Below are 22346 nucleotides of genomic sequence, written 5' to 3'. Positions count from 1 at the left end.
ATGTTCAAGCAAATTAAACAAAAAAAAAAATATCTAACTCCGTGACATAGTTCTCTCGTTTGCTAGCTAAGCGGAGGTAAGTTATACTCCAAGTCAAAAAATCAACCGGAATGTTCAAGCAAATCTAAATCCATTAAGTTGTTCTCTCATTCGCTAGCGAAGTGGAGGAAAGTTACACTCCAAGACGCAAAATCAACTGGAATGTTCAAGCAAATTATACGAAAAAAAAATATCTAACTCCGTGACGTAGTTCTCTCGTTCGCTAGCTAAGCGGAGGTAAGGAACGCCCTAAGGCTGGCACGTTATTGAGGAGGGACTCATTCTCCGACCCCCCCGATCCCCTGGCCCATTGTGTGTCTCTCAGATAAGCGCAAATAAATCACTGCCACATGAGAACTATGATTCTTAGCGAGATGAGAGAAGTCGAAAAATCAACCCAAAATGTTCAAGCAAATTATAGAAAAATAAAAACAATCTAAATCCATTAAATAGTTCTCTCGTGAAAAGCAGACGGACATACAGACAGACGGACAGACGCTGGATTTTATATACAGTGCGATGTAAAAGTTTGAGCACCCGTCATAAAAATCACTGTCTCAATTTATAACTTACTAAGCTTTTGAGGCAGCAACTTCATTTTAAAGTATTTCATACCTTATGGAAACAGCAACATTTTAGTAGTTAGGTAAAAATCCGTTAGAACGAATATGCTTTATAACGAAATTTTCTTTACACCGAAGTATTTTCATGGTCCTGAAAGTTTCCCCATATGACACAAGTCTATAGAAATCTCGTTACTATGAAATACGTTCAGCAGATACTTTCATTACAACAATGTGCCCAAAAATTGTGAATTATCCACAGAGCAGTCAGTTCTGTGGTTGCCGTTCACTCGTGCACAATGATCCCCAAACACAGACATTGTCAATTTTCTCTTTCTTCGAACATTTCTCGTACTGTTTTTTTTTTTTTTTTTTGCTGTGTTTGTTTTCAGTGATACCTTTTGCTTATCGCTCGTCAACATTTGAAAAACATCCATTGGAATTTAACTCATTGTCACCCTCCTATAGAAATGGCAGACATGAAAAACGATAACTGTTCACATTAGAAAGAAAAAACTTAAAATTTTTGCAGGCTCTCGATTCTGGCAAAAAAGAAAAAAAAGACGTTGCCAGTGAATTCGGAATTTCGCCATCGACACTGTCAACCTTCTTGAAAGGCTGAGCAAAAATAGGAGAAAAATCTCGGGTTGCAAACGAATGCGAACTGCTGCATTTGAAGACGTCGAAAAAGCCGTGTATATGTGGTTCAGTGATGCTCGTTCAAGAAACATTCCTATTAGTGCGCCACTCGTTCAAGAAAATGTGAGGTTTTAGACTCTCTTGGGACCTCCCCCAACGGGACAACATGCTGAAGAGCATCCCGAAATGTGATCACCGTGTCTGTGGAGGACTGTTTATCCATTGCCGGGGCAACAGCAGGGTCACCGCTCTGCTACGTATCGCCACCGAAGCAAACAGAAAAGATCTCGATGGGTGATGCAAGGAACATTGTAAATACAGGGAACAGGATTACCGGTCCATGACCCTGCCTGACTGCTGAGTCTGTGTATAGGAGAGCGGCGGATCACGCTACAATACAGTCATATGAAAAAGTTTGGGACCCCCCTCAGCCTGCATAATAATTGACTCTCCTTTCAACAGTAAAGATATCAGTGGTCTGTCTTTCATTTCCTAGGAGTACTGCGGTGTTTTCTGAACAAAGATTTTTAGTGATGCAGTATTTAGTTGTATGAAATTAAATCAAATGTGAAAAAACTGGCTGTGCACAAATGTGGGTCCCCTTGTCATTGTGCTGATTTGAATGTCTGTCACTGCTCAATGCTGATTGGTTGATGAGCTCGTTAAGCCTTGAACTTCGTAGACAGGTGTGTCCAATCAGGAGATATAAAGATAGTTAAGGTGGTCAATTACAAGTTGTGCTTCCTTCACTTTGACTCTCCTCTGAAGAGTGACAGCATGGGATCCTCAAAGCAACTCTCCAAAGATCTGAACACAAAGATTGTTGAGTCTCCTGGTTTAGGGGAAGGCTACAAAAAGCCATCTCAGAGGTTTAGACGGTCAGTTTCTGTAACTGTAAGGAATGGAATCAGGAAATGGGAAGGCCACAGGCACAGTTGCTGTTAAACCCAGCAGAACTGGCAGGCCAAGAAAAATACAGGAGCGGCATATGAGCAGGATTGTGAGAATGGTGACAGACAACCCACAGATCACCTCCAAAGACCTGCAAGAACATCTGACTGCAGATGGTGTATCTGTACATCGTTCTACAATTCAGCGCAATTTGTACAAAGAACATCTGTATGGCAGGGTGATGAGAAAGAAGCCCTTTCTGCACTCACACCACAAACAGTGTCACTTGTTGTATGCCAATGCTCATTTAGACAAGCCAGATTCATTTTGGAACAAAGTGCTTTGGACTGATGAGACACAAATGGAGTTATTTGGGCATAACAAAAAAGCACTTTGCATGGCGGAAGAAGAACACTGCATTCCAAGAAAAACACCTGCTACCTACTGTCAAATTTGGTAGAGGTTCCATCATGCTGTGGGGCTGTGTGGCCAGTTCAGGGACTGGGGACCTTGTTAAAGTCGAGGGTCAGATGAATTCAACCCAATATCAACCAATTCTTCAGGATAATGTTCAAGCATCAGTCACAAAGTTGAAGTTACGCAGGGGTTGGATATTCCAACAAGACAACGACCCAAAACACAGTTGGAAATCTAAAAAGGCATTCATGCAGAGGGAGAAGTACAATGTTCTGGAATGGCCATCACAGTCCCCTGACTTGAATATCAGCGAAAATCTATGGGATGATTTGAAGCAGGCTGTCCATCAAATTGAACTGAATTGGAGAGATTTGGTATGAAGAATGGTCAACAATACCTCCATCCAGAATCAGACACTCATCAGAGGCTATAGGAGGACAGCATGTAGAGGACAAAAGGAGGCTCAACTAAGTATTGATGTCATATCTCTGTTGGGGTGTCCACATTTATGCACCTGTCTAATTTTGTTATGATGCATATTGTTCAGAAAGCTCACAATATGAAGAAGTAGAACAGGATGATTCTGCATCTGATTGATAACTGTGCTGCCCACAACATGCTTCCACATTTAGATAATGTTCGTGTTGTATTCTTCCCACCGAATTGCACAGCAGTGCTTTAGCCATTGAATTTGGGTATCATCCGCACCCTAGAAGTGTATTATCGCAAAGGAAATGCTCAGAAAAATTCTCATCAGCATAACTTGTAGATAGGAGGAGATGAAAATTAACGCGAAAGAAGCTATTGAAATGATTGCAAACGCCTAGACGCAAGTTAAAGAAAGCACTATGGTAACTATGGTATGGTGTTTCATCATTATGTGATTCTGAGGTTTTGATAACTTTGATAACCTTCTGTGTGGAAACTTTTCTGGGACCTATTTGAGTCAGCAGGATTTCATTTAGACAGAATCACATTTCCAACAAATGTTGTGGCCTTCTGAATGAGGAAATCTTATCAGTTATAGTTATCAGTTATCAGATCAGCAGTACACATTTAGCAATATGCTGCAAGAACCCAGAAAATAAAGGGAAAGCCCATAACACAGCTGGAAACTTGTGAAGGTAAATTTCACACAAACAGCAGGACATTTTTCTTCACACAGAGAGTCACAGACACTTGGAATAAGCAACCAAGTAGTGTGATGGACAAGAGGACTTTAGGGACCTTCAAATCTCAACATGATGTTTTTTAAGTAGAATTAAGTGGGCAGGACTGGCGAGCTTTGTTGGGATGAGTGGTCTGTTCACGTCCAGATTGTTCTAATGTTCCAATATATTTAATTCAAACCCTGAACCAGTCACAGAGTAGGAGTTCATGTGGTCTGCCAACTGTTGGATTTCAGCCTGGCTTCCTCCTCCTGCCTGGAGTTCAAATCTTTGATGTCTTCTTTGCTTATCTTTGATTCTTTAGTTTATGTTAATATTGTTAGTGATCCTTCAGATTTGATGCTACTTATGAGTTTTATTAATTTGGGGTATGGTTTGGTTGCTTTGTACTGCCATTGTTATGCATCTTGTGTTTTGTGGGTGGTCCTTCAAGAGGTGGGGTCACCTGCCAATAACCACCAGGAACTGCCCTCCACACTGTATATCCAGAGGGTCACCCACAGTTCATTTTGAATGCGCCAGGGGAGTCAGTGAGCTTCCTTGTGTTTGGCTGTTTGGATTTTACTGGACGTTTTCGACCATTTTGCTCTGGTGATTGACTTTGCCATTGGATTGTGTTTTGGGATTTGTCCACCTTGGATTGTCCCTGCTGGCAACTCCTTTTGACCTTGCGTGCCCTACAGAGAGTCATGTACTTACAGTGCATTTATGAGATAATAACTCTTTAATATTGTAAGGATTCTATGTGGCCCATTTGTATTTAGCCAGAGTTCGAGTTCATGAATTCCCAACTAGATAGATAAGTTTAAGTTTAGCTCTTGGAATTCTAAGCAGACCCTCATATGAAGATCTGAGATTACGATTTGGAGTGTAATGTGAGAGGCATTCCGAGATGTAAGATGGAGCAGATTATTGAAGGCTTTGTAAACCATCAGCCATATTTGAAAGTCAGTTCTAAATGACACAGGTAACCAGTGTAGTGACGCTCAGGCTGGGGTGATGTGCTCAGATTTTCTTTTCCTAGTTAAGATTCTGGCAGCTGCATTCTGCACTCGTTGCAACTGATTGATGTCTTTTTTTGGGTGGTCCTGAGCGGAGTGTGTTACAGTAATCCAGTCCACTGAACACAAAAGTGTGAACTCATTTCTCAGCATCTTACACTGATAGAAGAGGTCTAACTATGGCATATTTCTTAAGTGAAAAAATGCTGTCCTTGTAATCTGATTAGATAGATAGATAGATAGATAGATAGATAGATAGATAGATAGATAGATAGATAGATAGATAGATAGATAGATAGATAGATAGATAGATAGATAGATAGATAGATAGATAGATAGATAGATAGATAGATAGATAGCATCTGGAAAGTATTCACAGCGCTTCATCACTTTTTCCACATTTTCTTATGTTACAGCCTTATTCCAAAATGGATTAAATTCATTTTTTTCCTCAGAATTCTTCACACAACACCCCATAATGACAACGTGAAAAAAGTTTACTTGAGATTTTTGCAAATTTATTAAAAATAAAAAAATTGAGAAAGCACATGTCCATAAGTATTCACAGCCTTTGCCATGAAGCTCCAAATTGAGCTCAGGTGCATCCTGTTTCCCCTGATCATCCTTGAGATGTTTCTGCAGCTTCATTGGAGTCCACCTGTGGTAAATTCAGTTGACTGGACATGATTTGGAAAGGCACACACCTGTCTATAGAAGGTCCCACAGTTGACAGTTCATGTCAGAGCACAAACCAAGCATGAAGTCAAAGGAATTGTCTGTAGACCTCCAAGACAGGATTGCCTCGAGGTACAAATCTGGGGAAGGTTCCAGAAAACTTTCAGCTGCTTTGAAGGTCCCAATGAGCACAGTGGCCTCCATCATTCGTAAGTGGAAGAAGTTCGAAACCACCAGGACTCTTCCTAGAGCTGGCCAGCAATCTAAACTGAACGATCGGGGGAGAAGGGCCTTAGTCAGGGAGGTGACCAAGAACCCAATGGTCACTCTGTCAGAGCTTCAGAGGTCCTCTGTGGAGAGAGGAGAACCTTCCAGAAGGACAACCATCTCTGCAGCAATCTACCAATCAGACCTATATGGTAGAGTGGCCAGACGGAAGCCACTCCTTAGTAAAAGGCACATGGCAGCCTGCCTGGAGTTTGCCAAAAGGCACCTGAAGGACTCTCAGACCATGAGAAAGAAAATTCTCTGGTCTGATGAGACAAAGATTGAACTCTTTGGTGTGAATGCCAGGCGTCACATTTGGAGGAAACCAGGCACCGCTCATCAGCAGGCCAATACCATCCCTACAGTGAAGCATGGTGGTGGCAGCATCATGCTGTGGGGATGTTTTTCAGCAGCAGGGACTGGGAGACTAGTCAGGATAAAGGGAAAGATGACTGCAGCAATGTACAGAGACATCCTGGATGAAAACCTGCTCCAGAGCGCTCTTGACCTCAGACTGGGGCGACGGTTCATCTTTCAGCAGGACAACGACCCTAAGCACACAGCCAAGATATCAAAGGAGTGGCTTCAGGACAACTCTGTGAATGTCCTTGAGTGGCCCAGCCAGAGCCCAGACTTGAATCCGATTGAACATCTCTGGAGAGATCTTAAAATGGCTGTGCACCGACGCTTCCCATCCAACCTGATGGAGCTTTAGAGGTGCTGCAAAGAGGAATGGGCCAAACTGGCCAAGGATAGGTGTGCCAAGCTTGTGGCATCATATTCAACAAGACTTCAGGCTGGAATTGCTGCCAAAGGGGCATCGACAAAGTATTGAGCAAAGGCTGTGAATACTTATGGACATGGGATTTCTCAGTTTTTATATTTTTAATAAATTTGCAAAAATCTCAAGTAAACTTTTTTCATGTTGTCATTATGGGGTGTTGTGTGTAGAATTCTGAGGAAAAAAATGAATTTAATCCATTTTGGAATAAGGCTGTAAGATAACAAAATGTGGAAAAAGTGATGCGCTGGGAATACTTTACGGATGCACTGTAGATAGATGTGAAAGGCACTATATTATAGATAGATAGATCGATCTTAGTGGGATAAAGCTAACATTTCAGACAATGAAACTTGTTAAAGGGTTACAGTATAGAGAGAATGCTTAGGGAAGAGACCACCATTAGGGAGGAGCAGTTTGGTTTTATGTCAGGAACAACTGATGTAGTCTTTGCATTGAGACAGCTGATTGCGGACAACCTTGATTTGGAGGAGGTTTATGACAGAGTTGCCATGTCAACTGAGAAACAAAACCCTAACCCTGACCTTGAGAAGAATGTAAGGATTGCCCAGGACATGTCTGAGGGAGTGAGGGCTCCTGTTAGAAGGAGTGTTGAGGTAGACGTTTGAGGAGGTCTACACCAGGGGGTTTCTTGACATCGTTGTTGAGTTGTGTGATGAAAGACCAATCCCCCCTGTTGCAGGCTTTGTGCTGATGACATTGTGTTGTGTAGCACCAGAAGATGGAGTGGAGAGAAAGTTGCATGAATGGAGAAGGGCTTTGGAAGATAGAGGATTGACGATAAATAGAAAGAAGAAGACAAAATATCTGAGTCTGCCGTTGTTTTTCTCCCCATATCTGTACTACATTGAAATCAGAAAGTCTTCAGACCCTCTCTGCATTATCTACACACTTTATTCTGCCATAGATTTCATTAGAAATTGATAAATTTGCCATTTCTGCCCATCAGATGACACTCAATAACTCATATTAACAAAGTGAAGACATGTTAAATGAGAGCTTAGCAAATTTATTAAAAATCACAAACCAAAATCTCTCATTCTTGGACATATTCTATTTTGCGGCGCTCCACATTGTGGTCAGGTCCATCCCATTTAACTCTTTCAGGGCGGACGTCGACTTCTGTCAACAGGAGGGGCCGAGGGTGGTAATCAACTGCAAAACGGTGACAAAACCCACCATTACATTTTAGCTCGACTCTGTTTGTTAAAAGGAAAGTTAGCTTTGTTGGCTTGACTGAGATCCCCTGCACAGTGTAGCGAAGAGCAAACAATGGCAAAAATGGCATCGACATCTGGCGAGAGGTCAAAGTGAATGCACAAGGCTCTGTGGATGACGTTTTGCATATTATCGCTGAATCTGACGCTGACTTGTTGGACTCCGATTTTGATGCAAGTGATCTGAAGATCGAGACTGAAAATGAAAGTGAGGTACTGGCGTCAGCTGATGGGTCCCCAGCTGGTCGTGGTGTGGAGCGTGTTTGGGTACGGTGACGCTCTTACAGCAATGTTCACCTGGGAGAATTGCCACTTATGATGACAGGAGGTACAAACCAGATTGTGTTGAACTGCGACCTCTCCTAACGCCCCCCACCCAGGCCCCCAACCACCATGCAAAGACAGCCTGACAACCTGCTGCTGCACATTCCTGACAGCTGTCATGCCACCTGGGATCTGCTCGAGCCACAAGAGATGACGAACTGGCAGCCACAGCACACAGCAACAGATATTTTATGTTGATTTATGTGTGAAGCCATTGCTTTGTGTGCTTTTCAGAAAACTGTGTATTTTGGAAAAAAATATTCAGCCCTCAAAGAGTTAATTCTCCTTGAGAAGTTCCTAGAACTTGACCGTAGTTCATTAGTGGCAAATGGAACTGATTGGATGCCATTTAGGAAGGCCCACATGTACCTGTGTATGGAAGGTCCCCACAATTCACACTGTACACCAGGACAAAAACCAAGGCATAAAGTCCAGGGAACCTCCAGGTGAGGCACAGATCATGGCAAAGACAGGAAAAAATTTCTAAAGCTTTGACTTCTTCCAAGGGACGCAATGGCCTCAAGAATGTGGAATGGGAGAAGTATGGAATTAACCGGAATAACCAGCCATGAAGATGAACCTAACAGAGAGCTTCAGAAGTTCTCTGCTGAGAGGGGCGGACCTGATTTAAGGACCACCATCTCAGCAACCCTCCACGTGTATAGCAGAGTAGCGAACTCCTGCTTGGATTTTGCCAAAGGACAAGTCTCTGAGAACTATGAGAGGCAAAAAGGTCCTGTAGTTGGAGGAGACAAACCTGGGACTCTTTGGAGTGGAACTCTTTCTGGTGACAACCCAGGGAACTGCTCATCACCTCCTTACAGTGAAGTATGGTGGTGGCATCAACATCCAATGGGGATACGGAGATGGGTATGAACTGCCAATGGGATGAATCCAGTCAGATCCAGAGAGGTCCTTGAGGAAAACCTGTGTGCCACTGCCAACCTGGCTTGATGGATCACCTATGAGCACAACAATGACCCAAAGCAAAGAGCCTAGAGGACGCTGGAATGGCTTCAGGACAAGTCTCTGATTGTCCTTACCAAAGCCCAGACTTAAAAAGAATGTCTGGAGAGAACCAAAGATACTTTCCATCCAATCTAATGGAGAGCTTGAGAGGATTTGCAGGGAAAAATGGAACTTCTTTCAGCTGCTCCTGTTAGGGGTTGCCACAGTGGATCATCTTCTTCCATATCTTTCTGTCCTCTGCATCTTGCTCTGTCATACCCATCACCTGCATGTCCTCTCTCACCACATCCATAAATCTTCTCTTAGGCCTTCCTCTTCTCCTCTTCCCTGGCAGCTCTATCCTTAGTACCCTTCTCCCAATATTCCCCTCATCTCTTCTCTGCACATATCCAAACCAACGCAATCTCGCCTCTCTGACTTTGTCTCCCCACCATTCCACCTGAGCTGACCCTCTAATGTCCTCATTCCTAATCCTGTCCATCCTCATCACACCCAATGCAAATTCTGCATATTGATCTGGCAAAATTCTACACTGGACGCCCTTCCTGACGTAACCCTCCCTAATTATCCAGGCTTTGGACCGGCATACACTGGTTTGTGCTGGGTTAAAATGATTAAAATGGGACAAGCAACACAAATCCTGGTGGGCAAAGCTTGTAGAGGCTTACCCAAGAAGACCCAAAGCTGGAATTGCTGCCAAACAGAGGCTTCTAGAAAGTACTGAAGTAATACTTCTAGGAGTGAGAGAGTTCACTTTTGAATTTTTAATATGTTCGCAAACCGTTCTGAAGACATGCTCTCACTTTGTCATTATGGATTATTGGGTGCAGATCGATAGGCAGCAATGCATTTCGAAATGAAATCCAGAAAGTGATGGAGTCAGAGTTCTTTCTGAATCCACTGTACCTCAGCGTGAAGAAACGTTTTGTTCTGGGCCTTGTGGATGTTTTTGAGATGTTCTTCTAGACAAGCAAGCTCTACTCAGACAGAAGTGGGCAGTGCCAGTCGAAGCCCATATGGATGGGGGGGTCCCCCTCAGTGTCCAAAGCCCACGTCCCTTGGTTTACCAAAACACATAAACGGTGTCCCCTGGGGTCTTTAAGTGAGGGACTGGCCCCCACTCAGTGTCTGGAGCACTCGCCGCTTCAGTTACAAAAAGAGAGCCCCTCAGTGTCCAGAACATGCACTCAGTATTACTAGAGTTCCTCGGTTTGCAGAGCACTCACCCCTTGAGCTACATCAACGGCACCCCTCTGTGTCCATAGCAGCATGGGGCAGGGGGGGATTCCGGAGCTCATGTCAGCACCCCTTGGTGTCCATAACGTGTTACGGAGTGCATGCTGCTTGACTTACATAAATGACACCCAAAGTATCTGGGGGGTCCATAGCGCACATTCAGTATTATTAGATTTTCTAACCCCCCCCCTTAGTGTCCTGAGCACTCGCTCCTTGAGTTACCAAAATGAGTGATGCCCCTCACTGTCCATTGTGGTGGAGGGCAGGGGGGGATTCTGGAGCACATGCTGCTTGAGTTACACAGACAACGCCCCTCGGTGTCCAAAATGTGGTGGGGGGTTTGGAGAGGGGAGGTATGGACTGTGTGCTGCTTGACTTACATATGTGACACCCAAAGCATCGGGGGGTCCATAGCGCACATTCAGTATTATTAGATTTTTTTATCCCCCTCATTGTCCTGAGGACTTACCCCTTAAATTACCAAAAATGAGTGATGCCCCTCATTGTCCATAGTGGTGGAGGGCAGGGGGGGATTCTGGAGCACATGCTGCTTGAGTGACACTCATAGCATTGGGGTCCATAGCACGCATTCAGTATCATTAGATTCCTTATCCCCCTCAGCGTCCTGAGCACTCGTTCCTTGAGTTACCAAAATGAGTGACGCCCCTCACTGTCCATAGTGGTGGAGGGCAGGGGGGATTCCGTGAGAGGAGAGTGCCGCTTGAGTTACACAGACAACAGCCCTCGGTGTCAAAACTGCACATTCAGTATTTTTAGAATGCCATCTGTGTCCAAGACCATACAAGTGACCTCAAGTGACCAAAATGAATGACGCCCCTCGGTGTCCATAGTGGCACAGGGTGGGGGGATTGCAGAGTGCGTAATACTTAAGCTACATAAACAGAGCCCCTTAATGTCAAGAACACACATTCAGCATTATTAGACTGGCCTCTGTATCCAGAGCATGCACCCCTCAAGTGACCAAAATGAATGACTCCCCTCGGTGTCCATAGTGGCACAGGGTGGGAGGATTGCGGAGCACATAACGTTTGAGCTAGATAAACAGAGCCCCTTGACTTCCAGAGTGTGCACTCTGTTTTTTTGGACAGAGACAACTTTTTTCTCATTTTGGTTCTGTACATTACCACAATGAATTTTAAATGAAACGACTCCGATGCAGTTGAAGTGCAGACTTTCAGCTTTAATTCAGTGGGGTGAACAAAACGATTGCATAAAAATGTGAGGCAACTAAAGCATTTTGTGAACACAATCCCTTCATTTCAGGGGCTCAAAAGTAATTGGACAATTGACTCTTTGGCTATTTCACGCGCAGGTGTGGTCAAGTCCGTCATTATGTCCTTATCAGTTAAGCAGATAAAAGGCCTGGAGTTGATTTGAGGTGTGGTGCTTGCATGTGGAAGATTTTGCTGTGAACAGACAACATGCGGTCAAAGGAGCTCTCCACGCAGGTGAAAGAAGCCATCCTTAAGCTGCGAAAACTGAAAAAACCCATCTGAGAAATTGCTCCAATATTACGAGTGGCAAAATCTACAGTTTGGTCCATCCTGAGAAAGAAAGCAAGCACTGGTGAACTCAGCAACGCAAAAAGACCTGGACGTCCACAGAAGACAACAGTGGTGGATGATCGCAGAATCATTTCCATGGTGAAGAGAAACCCCTTCACAACAGCCAACCAAGTGAACAACACTCTCCAGGGGGTAGGCGGGCGTCTCGATATCCAAAGTCTACCATAAAGAGAAGACTGCAGGAAAGTAAATACAGAGGGTGCACTGCAAGGTGTAAGCCACTCATAAGCCTCAAGAATAGAAAGGCTAGATTGGACTTTGCTAAAGAACATCTAAAAAAGCCAGCACAGTTCTGGACAAACATTCTTTGGACAGATGAAACCAAGATCAACTTCTACCAGAATGATGGCAAGAAAAATGTATGGAGAAGGCGTGGAACAGCTCATTATCCAAAGTCATAGCACATCATCTGTAAAACACGGTGGAGGGAGGCAGTGTGATGGCTGCCAGTGGCACTGGGACACTCGTGTTTATTGATGATGTGACACAGGACAGAAGCAGCCGAATGAATTCTGAGGTGTTCAGAGACATACTGTCTGCTCAAATCCAGCTAAATACAGCAGTCAAATTGAGTCATGATACAGATGGACAATGACCCAAAACATACAGCCAAAGCAACCCAGGAGTTTATTAAAGCAAAGAAGTGGAAAATTCTTGAATGGCCAAGTCAGTCACCTGATCTTAACCCAACTGAGCAGACATTTCACTTGTTGAAGACTAAACTTCAGACAGAAAGGCCCACAAACAAACAGCAACTGAAAGCCGCTGCAGTAAAGGCCTGGCAGAGCATTAAAAAGGAGGAAACCCAACATCTGGTGATGTCCAGGAGTTCAAGACTTCAGGCTGTCATTGCCAGCAAAGGGTTTTCAACCAAGTATTAGAAATGAACATTTGATTTCCAGTTATTTCATTTGTCCAATTACTTTTGAGCCCCTGAAATGAAGGGATTGTGTTCATAAAATACTTTAGTTGCCTCACATTTTTATGTAATCGTTTTGTTCACCCCACTGAATTAAAGCTGAAAGTCTGCACTTCAACTGCATCGGAGTTGTTTCATTTAAAATTCATTGTGGTAATGTACAGAACCAGAATTAGAAAAAAGTGCTCTCTGTCCAAATATTTATGGACCTAACTGTAGAAAGCACTCCTCTGTATCCATAATGTGGACTGGGGCGGGGGGGCATGGAGTGCATGCTGCTTGACTTACATCAGTGAGGCCCCTAGCAACGTATGGCAGGGGGGATTCTGGCGCGTGTGTGCCGCTTGAGTTACATAAACAGTGCCCCTCGGTGCCAAGATCGCACATTTAGTTTTATTAGATTTCCCTCTGTGTCCAGAGCACAGGTACCCTTTGAGTTACATAAATAGCACCTGTAAATGCCACACGGGCTGGATGGGCATCCCGGTCAGAACAGGGGATGGTTCCTTTCCCAGAGAGGAGTCTGTAAGCAGGCAGACAGGCATCCCGGCCGGAGAGGAGAAAAGGATAAGACCAAGGGAACAGAGAGGGCTAGAAAGGATGGACGGACAGCCCACCGGAAGTGAAAGATGTCACTGGGGACTTTTTACTCCCTCAGCATGCTAGATGGTAGCAGCCCCAGCACAGAATCAGCAGGGCATGCTGGGAGGTGTAGTCCGGCAACAGAGCCCTGCTGAGGTCCACAGGTGCCTCAAGGGGTCACTGCATGGAGATGTGCTCCCTAAAATGGGACTTCCTTATGACCTGGAAGCACTTCCTTGGGGCAGTGGCCCTGGCACCGGAGGGGTCCTTAATAAAAAGGGACCAGACTCCCTTTTTAGAGGGGTTGGAGCTGGGAGGGTGCAGAGCAACACTCAACTGGAGGGGCGGCAGTGAGAGAGAGAGAGAAGACCTGGGAATCTGTGTTGTGCGTTTGTTAACTTTTGGAGGTGTTTTATAAAAAATCTCCCTTTGTTTGAACCTGGGACTGTGGAGGTGTGTTTGTGTTGGGGGGGTTTGGGGCTTAGTGGCCATAGAGGGGTGGGTCAGGGGAGATTCCAGAGATGTGCGTGCCACATTAGTGACATAAACAGCACCCCTCAGTGTCCGGAGTGCATACCACTTCGCTTTCATAAATGCTGACCCTCGGGTGACGCCACCTGTGCCGCCTAATGGACTGACCCGGCATGGGATTTGACCCCCAAGGCAGTGGATACATAAGGCTAAGCATCTTATTGCTAACACGCCATTTCAAAAACGCTTGTTAAGGGTAACTACTCATTTGACAGGGTACAAAATATCCCATGGCACAGCGTACCAATAAAAATGCCCCCCTCACCCCATTAAACAATGGAGAAGAAAACTAAAGTCTGCTGTTTGCTCTGTGGCCCTGCTTGATCCTCTCGCAGGATGGAGATGTGTGTGTGTATGTGTGTATGTGTGTGTGTGTGTGTGCGTGCGTGCATCATGGAAAATGTTACGCAAGCCCAACTGACAAACAAACAAATTTAACTCCAGTGGTTTTTAGCGCCCAAGCCAGTTCACACAGTAAAGAGAGGAAGGAATGATGGTGAAGTGTGAGGACCGCCCCGTGATGAGGTGTCTTTCTGTGTTTTATTAGACTCTTTGCCTAGTCTTTCCTGTGTGTGTGTGTGTGTGTGTGTGTGTGTCTCGTTTAGAAGAGCGTGAAACGTCCCCAATTTATGTGACAGCTACACATATTCCTGCTAAGAGATTAACAGGGTGACTCTGCGTGACCCTCAAAGAGTTACTGAATATCCTTTACTGACACCGTTTACTGTGCATTTGTGAGTTGCTTTGGATAAAGCTGCAGAGAAAAGGCCACCTGTCCCCAGAAAGCATGTAAGTGACCTACCGAGAGTGCTTTCACGTATTCGGACCCCTTCACGTTCTTCACATTTTACAACTTTCTGTTAAATTATCCATCCATCCATCCAACCTACTATATCCTACCTACAGGGTCACGGGGGTCTGCTGGAGCCAATCCCAGCCAACACAGGGCGCAAGGCAGGAAACAAACCCCGGGCAGGGCGCCAGCCCACCACAGTGCTAAAATTATTAAAAATTACCTGTGCCCCGTGAAATTAAACAGGACATTGAGGAGGGTCCTGCCCGGCTCCCCACTCCTGAAGTCACGCTTCCCCCATCCTCTCGGCCCACAGCCTCTGACTCTTGGATTAGCGTGAATATATCGCTCCCGCAAGTGAACTCTGATTCTTAGTGCAATGAGAGAAATCGCAAAATCAACCGGAATGTTCAAGCAAATTCTAGAAAAAAAAATGATCTAAATCCGTTAAGTAGTTCTCTCGTTCGCTAGCTAAGCGGAAATAAGAACACGCCCCTTGGCTGGCGTGTGAGTGAGGAGGACCCCGCCCCTCGGCCCACTGCATGTCTCTCAGATTTGCGCAAATAAATCGGTACCACAAGCGAACTCCGATACTTAGCGCATTGAGAGAAGTCACAAAATCAACCGGAATGTTCAAGCAAATTCTAGAAAAAAAACGATCTAAATCCGTTACGTAGTTCTCTCGTGAAAAGTGGACAGACAGACTGAAAGACGTTGGATTATATATATCCTAGCCGACGCCCGCCGTAGCATACGGCGGTGTAAGAATAGGAACGGAAAACGGTGAGAGAGGAATTCAGAAATCAAGAAGAAATAAATACTTCTTGAAAGACGCAGTGTGCATAGGTGTGTTGGTGGAGAAGACAGATAATGAGTCAAAAGATCTAACCCTAGAAAAAGCCACGTACAACTGACGCTTCTGAAATTCGATTATGTAAATATAATCAATAACAAGCCCAAAAAGATGTTGTTGTAGAATGTCTCTAAGTAATTCCTGCAGCTTAATCCAAAAGACTCGTACTACAATATCAGGTCTCTGGGTATCCGACAGTGCATGTAGAATTTCCAGCCAAGCAGGATTACATGTGAAAGTGATAAATAAATCAGGCTTTCCGAATTTACGTACCATGGCCATGGCATCCTGATAGTTTTGTTGCATGTATCTTGGACTTCCTGGAAATGTGGACGGTAATCTGATCATTTTGCCTACACGTACGTTGTTATTTTCAGCGTTTGCTTGCAGTGCGTCTGATAGTTCCATGTGCAGATCTTGTTGATGTAATCTGAGATAGTTGAGACACGCACCCTCTGTTTTAACATACACATCTACGACGTACTGTTGGAATAGTGTGCCGCTGGAGTGCAAAATACTAAATGTATTCCTCATTGCTAATCTGTATGCGTAAAATTGGCATCGAGTAAGCCTTATTCACTTGGTGGTTCTTTTATCGGGAACATGTTGTAAATCTTTGTGCCAGCCAATGTCTCCGTAAGGGAATAAAAGTGGGTAAGCCATAGGATCGCAATTCATATTGAGCGTGGAAATCTGTTTACAGGAGTTGCCTATGGGATAGATGCAAATGTCCCTTTCGGCAGGTGGTTCGCCATCTTCTCAGACAAAAATCGCTGCCACATCGGTGTGACATGTCAGGGCATTGTATCGGGCCAGCGTGGGGAAGGGTTTGGAAGAGGACAAATAGGAATCGAGAAATGCCGTGTCGGCTGCGTGTGGGCAGGACCAGTTTTGAAGTGGAAGCAGGACGAACCAGAAGAGAAATATATATAAGAGATACTAGCCATGTAAGGCTGTGATGTAAAAAGCCCAGGGTCCTAGAAACTACTGAAATCGTCAAGGAAATAAACTGAAATGTAGAGATGTCAGGTAATTGAAAGGAATGACTCAGGGCGTCTCTCTCATAGGAGGATTCGTTTTGCCGACGTACTTGAATCGCTTGTGTATTAGTAGTGGAAGGAAAAGTGAAAGGGATACCGTTTAGCCAATGTTAGCGACATGAAAGGCACTTTATAATAAAAAAACTGATAGATAGAAAAGGCAATATATAATTTAATAGATAGATAGATAGATAGATAGATAGATAATCAGTATGTCTAATTTATCTGAAGCAGCTTGACAGTGCCCTCCACCCCTCAGCACTCCATAGCAGCCCACCTAATCTGAGTCAGGACAGGCTAAATTATATATATATATATATATATATATATATATATATATATATATATATATATATATATATATATATATATAGAGAAGAGAAGGTCTGTGATACGGTTTGCATATTTGCAGCTGGAGATCCACGAAGGGAGAAAAAAGAATCACGTATCATAAAATAGTTTTTTATTCCTGAGCTTTCAACCCCTATCAGGGGTCTTCATCAGAGGATAATGCTTAGACTTACAAGAATCAAAGGCAATATATAGCAACACATTAAGTGGGGGGGTGGGGGAGGTGACTAAGTCAGTATGATCGGGGGGATTGTATAGTTTATTTATTGTGTACATGTTCTTCTTAAGTTGGTATATGCTGGATTTATGTCCAAGTGTCTATTGATGGAGTTGTCATCTGATAGCCAAGACTCGGCCAACTCTCTGGCACTTTTAGTACTGGCCTTAAATATTATTTTTTGTATCAGTATGCTGCTGCTGGACTATGTGAATTTCCCATTGGGATTAATAAAGTATCTGTCTATCTATCTATCTATCTAAAGGGTTACAGTATAGAGAGAATGCTTAGGGAAGAGACCACCATTAGGGAGGAGCAGTTTGGTTTTATGTCAGGAACAATTGATATAGTCTTTGCATTGAGACAGCTGATAGTGAAGCATCACGGACAACCTTGATTTGGAGGAGGTTTATGACAGAGTTGCCATGTCAAGTGAGAAACAAAACCCTAACCCTGACCCTGAGAAGAATGTAAGGATTGCCCAGGACATGTCTGAGGGAGTGAGGGCTCCTGTTAGAAGGAGTGTTGAGGTAGAAGTTTGAGGAGGTCTGCGCCAGGGGGTTTCTTGACATCGTTGTTGAGTCGTGTGATGAAAGACCAATCCCCCCTGTTGCAGGCTTTGTGCTGATGACATTGTGTTGTGTAGCACCAGAAGAGGGAGTGGAGAGAAAGTTGGATGAATGGAGAAGGGCTTTGGAAGATAGAGGATTGACGATAAATAGAAAGAAGAAGAAATAATATGCAAGGTTTAAACAGGAAAGGCACTATATAATAGATAGATAGATAGATAGATAGATAGATAGATAGATAGATAGATAGATAGATAGATAGATAGATAGATAGATAGATAGATAGATAGATAGATAGATATTAATTTTAGATTAGTCAGCAAGATCCCAATATTTCAGGAGGACATTTTTTAAAATGAAGGTTTTTATGAAGGGCAGGATCTTCGTAATCTTGTGTGTCAATGAGTTCAGCTCCTGTCTGAGTCACCGGCTGGTGTTGCACCTGATGATGTACTAAAACTATTTGAGTGTAATTCTTAAATCAGATAAAGTAAACCTATAAAGTAATAAGTACCATTTAACTCTGCTGAGGTGCTTAACAAAGGCAGCTTGACAAGAATCCATTTGAGTTTCCAGTTCTCAAGCTGTGGGATGTCATTATTAATAAAACTGGCCTTGAAAGGCACTACATAAAAGAAAGCACGGGGTATTAAATATCATTAAGTGTTTTTTTTTTTACTATTTAATGTAATATTTAATTAAGTAAAAGTTTTTCTTCCTAATTTCTTTTTAAAATTTAAGGAAAAAGGGCAGTTTGGTCTGAAATGTTTTTCCTTGTATTATTTTTAAGATTTCAAAAGACAGTCTTGCGTCAGTTAGATAAACTTTTTAATTTTATTCTGATTGTCCTTGTCGTTGTTATCAGACTCCGTAGAACTGGACTGCTCGTTGATGCTGAAGTTGTTAGAAACGCCGGCATTTGCCTTTTCCTGACTGTCTGTAATGTCGCTCTCCGTCTCACCTGCAGTATTTACAGATTTTACAAACCATCCATTCCTTTGTTTTCTTAACCTGCTTATCCGGAACAGGCTTGCAAGGAAGCTGATGTCTACTCTAAACAATCACCGGGCCCAATGTTGGAACAACACCCAGACAGGACGCCAGTCCATGGCGCACACACACACTCACTCACACACTCACATGAGGGGCCAGTATTGCAATGCCAGTTCACCTAACCTGCCTGTCTTTGGGGTTAAACAGGGAGAACATGCAAACCGCACCCAGGGAGCACTCAGGACCACTGCATCACCGTGCCACCCTTGTTCAAATCATTTTTTTTTCTGTCATGTCATTTTCTAACCCACCAGGGTCATGGGGGCTGGAGACTATCCCAGCCAGTACAGAGTGCAAAGCAGGAACAAACCCTGGACAGGGTGGACACACACACACACACGTAACACACACACACACATTAGGGCCAGTTTAGTATCACCAGTTCACCTAACCTGCATGTCTTTGGTCAGTGGGAGGAAACTAAAGCTCCAGGCAGAAACCCACACGGACACGGGGAGAACATTCAAATTTGAGTTCTGCACCTCTTGCCACCTTTGCTCAAATCATCATTTTTGAAAATGTCACATACAGAATAATTTTCATCACAACAACATATTTTGCTCCTCTTTCTTTTTAGAATTTTCCTTTTCGTTGCGCCACTGTGCTCTCGTTTTGAAAGACCACCAATGTGTAACATGCTGCATATCTATGTTTACAGTAATTTGCTTAGCTGGTGCTTTTATCGGTACTTGTGTACTAAACGGACAGCATGATAAAGGAAAACAGAAGTCAGTCAGTCCTTGTCCAACCCGCTATATCTTAACACGGGGTCACGGGGGTCTGCTGGAGCCAATCCAAGCCAGCACAGGACGCAAGGCAGGAACAAACCCCAGGTAGGGCGCCAGACCAAAACAGGGCAGACCCACACACCAAGCACACACTAGTGATAATTTAGGACCACCAATGCATGTCTTTGGACTGTGGGAGGAATCCCACGCAGACATGGGGAGAACATGCAAACTCCACACAGGAAGGACATGGGAAGCGAACCTGAGTCTCCTAACTGTGAGGCAGCAGCGCTACCCACTGCGCCACCGTGCCGCCTAAAACGGAAGTGCTTTGACGAATTCATAACATATTTCTTGGGACATGTGTATAATATATATATATATATATATATATATATATATATATATATATATATATAGATAGATAGATAGATAGATAGATAGATAGATAGATAGATAGATAGATAGATAGATAGATAGATAGATACTTTATTAATCCCAATGGGAAATTCACAAAATATATATATCCATCCATCCATTTTCCAACCCACTGAATCCGAACACAGAGTCACGGGGGTCTGCTGGAGCCAATCCCAGCCAACACAGGGCACAAGGCAGGAACCAATCCTGGGCAGGGTGCCAACCCACCACAGGACACACACAAACACACCAAGCACACACTAGGGCCAATTTAGAATCGCCAATCCACCTAACCTGCATGTCTTTGGATTGTGGGAGGAAACCGGAGTGTCCGGAGGAAACCCACGCAGACACGGGGAGAACATGCAAACTCCACGCAGGGAGGACCCGGGAGTCGAACCCAGGTCTCCAGATCTCCCAACTGCGAGGCAGGAGAACAATATATATATATATATATATATACAGTATATATATAGAAATTTAAAGAAATTGGAATATTATAGAAATTCATATGTACAATTGTTTTGATGAATTCATAACATATTTATTGGGATAAAAAAAAAAACAAATTGAAGAGGGGAGGTTGCATAAGGTTTCCTCCCTGACCCATTCTAGTGTTGGGTTCCGTCTCACTGCCGTCCGTTTAATACACAAGTACCCTTTTATCTAATTGACTTACAAAACAGATCAACATAACCCAGTAAACTTCACTCTGGGGGTCCAGCAGCGTTTAGAGTGGGGGGGCTTCACCTGATCTGTTGTGCAAAGCTTGTTCTCATTGTACTTGAAACCCCAAAACGGGAGGACAGAGTACTTCAGTCCCAAGTGGGACCCCCCCCCCCCCCCCCCACACACACACACACACTTTAACATACATATATTTCAAAGCGTCCCCCAAACCCCCCGTTTCATTGTCCTATGGATGTGTAACAACTCTCTGGGCACTCGGCTGAGACGTTATGGAACATTATGGAATATCCCACAAGAACTCTATTCATTCCAATAAACTACCCTTGACACTGGGCTGGTTCGGAACAACAAGACAACATCACAAAATTGACCACCATAAGTGAAGAGCTCGGAACAAACATTTAATGTACCTTCTCATAAACACAACTTTTTCAAAAAGCACAAATCAGCCATCCATTATCCAACCCGCTATACCCTAACACAGGGTCACGCACGGAGGGGTCTTCTGGAGACAATCCCAGTCAACACAAGGAGCAAGGCAGCAACAAGTCCCGGGCTGGGAGCCAACCCACCGCAGGGCACGCACACACACGGGACATTTTAGGATCGCCAATGCATCTAACCTGCATGTCTTTGGAATGTGGGAGGAAACCCCCACAGATACGGGGAGAATATGCAAACTCCACACAGGGAGGACCCGGGTCTCCTTACTGCGAGGCAGCGGCGCTACCACAGCGCCACCCCAAATCAGCCAATCAGGTGTAATATTTTTTAATTGTAAAAGTTTTTTGTTTTTTTTACGTAGGTTTGATTGGTCAGATTTAGAATCATGAGGATCCAAGAGGTTCAGGGGGTGTGCCGGACAGCGGATTGCCGTGGTTGTCTCTACTATTCAGAAATTGGGCTTTTCTTTTCGTTTCTTTTTTTTTTTTTCTCTCCCTGCATACGAACCCCACTTTTGCAAGCAGTACCCCGATGGCAGGTCCAACCAGCCATGCGTTATTAGATCTTTCAGAAGGAAGCTTGCGGATCCTTGAACGGATCGTTTTCATTGGACCGTGAGCTAACTCAGATCCTCTCATTACTCTGTTCACGTGCCGCTATAGACAATGATTCCACTTTAAACCCGTCAGCCGTACTCACCCGTTATAAACAAGACTCTGATCTCGGTTCCAACTGCTTCCCGGCGCGCGGTATGTAAGTTTACTCCTCGGCGAGTCTCGCCGTCTCTTTAATCCTGATTACTCGGACACGCGCGCGCGCGCGCTCGTCTGCCTCTCGAAACAATCGGGCTCGCGCCTGCTTGCGCTTTTGTTTTTCTCAGGTGGTAGGCGGGAAAAGCCTGACGCGTTCTAACTGGAGGAAACTCCGCGTCGGATTAACGTCAGTCAGAACGAAACTAATCCGCGAGGCCCGCTCTGTGTCTGTTGTGTGGAATTGTCCTTCGCTGTTGTAAACGAAAGATAAAACGAAGGAAACGGCTCGCATTGTTCCACCTGAGCGTCGGCTTTTTTTTGTAACTAAGTACCTGGTGCTTTCCCAAAAAACTGAAAGGTCTTGCAAGTAAGTACTGGGGCTCTGGACGAGTTCTCTTAATATTACTGAATAACATTTTGGGATAAATAGGCTCACCCAATGTGTAAAAAAACACGTTTTCTTTTAATACTGGTAGAGGTGTACATTCAACGCGATCACTACCTTAACGGCAATGTTCAACTTTAGCCCCGATAACCGGACTCAAACACCAGGCGGGATCGGTCAGTGCTGGCAGGCAAACTCCAACTCCCCCTTTAAACTTTAATAAA

At 44.1% G+C, this 22346-nt stretch overlaps 1 protein-coding gene across 1 annotated transcript in view; it reads right to left on the bottom strand.

Annotated features, from left to right (window-relative positions):
* Positions 1 to 21798, bottom strand: part of LOC114649865 (interleukin-18 receptor 1-like) — a 92389-nt gene extending 70591 nt beyond the window's left edge. The window contains exon 1 of the mRNA XM_028799227.2: positions 21685 to 21798. The gene's annotated coding sequence lies outside the window, so the exon portion shown is untranslated. The remainder of the gene's footprint in view (positions 1 to 21684) is intronic.
* Between the last annotated feature and the right edge of the window lie 548 nt (positions 21799 to 22346).

Source organism: Erpetoichthys calabaricus, chromosome 4 (genome assembly GCF_900747795.2).
Source record: "Erpetoichthys calabaricus chromosome 4, fErpCal1.3, whole genome shotgun sequence".
Taxonomy (NCBI): domain Eukaryota; kingdom Metazoa; phylum Chordata; class Cladistia; order Polypteriformes; family Polypteridae; genus Erpetoichthys; species Erpetoichthys calabaricus.
The sequence above is the reverse complement of the archived record's forward strand: the minus strand, read 5'-3'. Positions and strand labels throughout refer to the sequence as shown.